Source organism: Cicer arietinum, chromosome 5, assembly GCF_000331145.2.
Source record: "Cicer arietinum cultivar CDC Frontier isolate Library 1 chromosome 5, Cicar.CDCFrontier_v2.0, whole genome shotgun sequence".
Classification (NCBI taxonomy): Eukaryota; Viridiplantae; Streptophyta; class Magnoliopsida; order Fabales; family Fabaceae; genus Cicer; species Cicer arietinum.
In genome coordinates, this window is record NC_021164.2 from 44533505 (window position 1) to 44537758 (window position 4254).

A 4254-nucleotide genomic window follows, 5' to 3' on the forward strand; every position below is an offset into this window, starting at 1 on the left:
ATAAATTACTTAAAAGACAAATTGTTACCTATAATTTACAATATGTAGGCAAAAGACTCTGTTAATTTTGTATCCCATAGGTAGAACGTTCCCTAAATTAAACTAAAATGTTCCACATTATATGTCATCAACATAGACAAAGACAAGTGATTGTGTCGTTTAATATGACAAGTCATCACTCCTAATAGAGCTACTTGACAAAGTGAACAATTTGACTAACGTGATTCAATTTGAGAAAGAAATTTGTTGTTTCATAAATTTGAGTTATCAAATTGTCCGACACTCACAACTTTATGTCCCAATTTGATAGTTTACTTTTTTCTCTCTTTACGAATATTTAATTTTCAATATTCCCATTGTGTTATTCCCTTTTCATTGCCATTAAACCATCACAACACCTTATATGACCTATTGTGCCTTCTTCTTGCCTTATTTGACCATGAAACATCCTCCATTAAATTACTACACTACAAGAAATCTTACGTATAGTGACAGTCAAAATATATAGGTAAACGTATAAAAACCGTAGGGATAGCCAAAATTACCTATACCGACGGGTTTTTTTCGTGGTATATAATTACCCAATACCTATGGATTTTCGCCGTTGCTATAGGGTATAGTGACACAATTTTTTCCGTTGCAGTAAACATTTGATTTTACCTACTAGTATTTCACTGTTGGTATATACTTTAGCCATAATTTATAAAAATTATACCTACAATTTTGATTCTGTTGCTATACATTTAAGTGACAACTTTTTTCTGTTGGTATAGGATTTAACGGTAACTAATTTATTATAAATATTAATTTTTTGTTATCAACAAAAATTATACAATAATTTAAAATTTATTTCATAAATTTAACCAAATATAAATATACAATGATATATATATATATATATATTTAAGAATCAAAATAAAATAAAAGGTGTTCATCGTATATATTAAAATTGTCATAAAAGTCTTACAACGATAAAACAATAGTTAAACAATGTTCACTATAGTGCATTGTAGTGCATTTTTACTTAGTAGTGGAAAACGTCTTACTAACATTTAAAATAGACATCTTGTGTCATACATAACAATCTTAAAAAACATTAAGAAATTGAGTCCACTAAATTGCCAATATTCCATCTTCAACAACAAATTAGCTTTTAATCTTCACCTACAATCAATAAAATAACAAATGAATAAATACACGATTCCACATAAAAATATTACTAATAAAATAGAGAAAATGTTAATGATTTTAATTAAAATTAACTAATACTATCTAATTACCATTTTCATTATTTTCGTTGTTGTTTGGACTAAGTGAATTCAAATGGTTTTGAGCACTAGTAGCATCAGGAACCTATCACAAAAAATAAACAATATTACTTATGAAAAATACGATTATGGAACTTATGAAGTTAGTTGGATTTGATTAATAACTTATGATATAGCTGTCTTGCAGCTTGTATTATATCATTAACATCTTCTCCAGAAAATTGATTTTGAATTAAAGTCATCACATTTGCTAACAAATTTTCTATATTCTTAACTCTTTCGCGCAACTCTTCATTTTTAGATGCACAAACCTTCGATTTTTTAGAATGAGGAATCTTGCCCATACATCGCACACGTTTGTCAATATCTTACTCTAAAAATCTACCTATTTATTACTCCAATCTAACAATTTGATTTTTGAGACTGCCACCTTCAAAGGTCAATTTTGGCCATCACGTCACTAGATTGTTAAGATTAATACCATATATGTACTCCTAGCCATGAGACTTTACTGTTGATCAATATCTTTTTGATTTTTTAGAACCTGTGTCGATGTAGGTATTCTGGTGTTGCTTCTTATCATGACAAAGAGAAATTAAGGTGTATAGATTTCACGAGAAGGGGGTTGAATTATGACTCTTTTATAATTTAGTTCTTGCACTAATATTATCATCTAAAATTGTTTTTGGAGTGAGGATGGTTAGATGAAAAAATAACCATCCTCTTATCAAGGATGATCTAAAGAAGAATAAAATTAGTTTGAAATATATGTGATACGTGTGCTAAGGGTGTGAATAAAACAAATGTAAGATAGTAGAGTTTAAGAAGATTCACTAACATAATTTTGTTAGTGCAAAAGTGGTTTTAGCTACAATCATCTGTTTGATATTTTGATGGTAACAAAACAAACAAATAAGAACAAGTATTCTCTAACTATATTTGTTAAGTGTGCAGATTAAATTAGAATACAAAGATTTATGTTAATGACTATCTATTTTAGGGTAACATAAATTATGAGTAAATTTGAGGTAATAATTTTATTGTTTTTAACACATAATATTATCACCTAATAAACAAGTAACTATGTCTACAAATAGAGTAACTCATAATATGGAAATAAGAAGCATTGCAACAAGCATCTGATAAATGTACAATTTGAGTCAAAGTGTTAAAGACAAAGAAAATACAAATCAATGATTCACCTTTTGATCATTAAGAAAAAGAATGCTACAATGGTTATCTACATCTAACTAAATACCTCCAATAATCCTCTTACTCAAATATCATTAGAAGAAAGCTCAAAATAAAGCCTCTTTTACAATCAATGTTCTGGTACAAGTTAAATCTATTGGAACCAAGTTGATTTTCCACCTATAGTTTTGATGTTAACAAATGTATTTCAATAAATTTGGATTAATGACTTCATTAAGTATGCAAAATCAGAAAAAGAAAGTCAGAGGAAGCGGCAAGAGGAAAGTTACCAGAGGAAGTAACCGGATGATGAGATCAAAGAAACATACAATATATGTGTATCTCTGAACATATGCTTCTCAAAGTGACGTGCCTTTGAAGGTTATGAAGATTGTCTTTGATGTATGAGTCTGAAGTCTGGGTCTGATGTTTTGGTCTAAGACTAGGACTGATAACTAGGTTTGAAGATTGCCTCTAAAGAATGACTCTGAAACTAAGTTTTAAGACTGAATTTGAAGCATGCCTTTGAAGCTCTTGAATGTATCTGATGTGCACAAGCTCAGCATGCCTCTGAAGACGTCATATCAATGTATAATTAACTCTGAAGAGATTGTTAATCATAAATTTAAAGCTCATAATTCGTTGATCAAAATGGTACAACACACTCCAAATGTTGCACAAACTCTGAAGTTTCAATATGGTGACTTTCCTAATGCAACTAATTCTAAGTTATGCAAATTTGCCTCTTATTATCATTATTCAAGAAACATAGCATCTCACTCCAACAAGAAAGTCAATGCCTCTGATGGATAGTCAACGATTGAAATTAAAATAATGAAGTATAAAAAGAAGACTTAGTCGAATCAAAAACTTGTGAAGATCCTAGAATAACTCGAATATATCCAAGCTCAAATAAAGCAAGGGTATGAAAGAAGATATGTGTTTTTTTAAGACAATCTAAAATATTATTTGATTCATATTTATAGTTGAAGAAAATCTTTGACCAAGTTGAAAAGAAGATACCTTCAAGATTTGAAGAAGATATGATCAAGATCTTATCAACAAGAAGATATGAATTATTTACAAAAATATTTGATCAAGGTTTATCACAAGAAGATATCAATTATTTACAAAAATATTTGATCAAGATTTCTCTACAAGAAGATATCAATTATTTATAAGAAAATTTGATCAAGAAGATATGAATTATTTATAAAAAGATTTCATCAAGATTTATCTACAAGAATATATAAATTATTTACAAGAAGATTTGATCAGGATTTATCACAAGAAGATACGAATTATTACAAGAAGATTTGATCAAGATTTATCACAAAAAGATATTAATTATTTACTAGAAGATTTGATCAAGATTTATCTACAAGAAGATATGAATTATTTACAAGAAGATATGATCAAGAATTGTTTACAAGAAGAAACACTCACAAGAAGATACATTTGTTATTTGCAAAGATATGATTCAGATTTTGCACGAACAAAGGAGAAAGCCTAACCTATTCTATAAATAGATATTCAAGGCTAAAGAAGAAAACAAGAGAACTCACAAGCACAAAATTTTCTAATTCGTTAGAGTTCATAAGGTTAAGGTCTAGAGACACACTTGCTCAAAAGAAATATTTTCTAAGTGTTTTCTAGTGTGAAAGTCATTGTTACCCGATTGCTACTACTCTTATTCTAAGTAAGTCGCCAAATTGAACCAATTTTAAATAAATTAGCAAAAATAATCTAACTTGGTCAAACATAATTCAATCCTCACCCCCCCCCCATAGTCGCT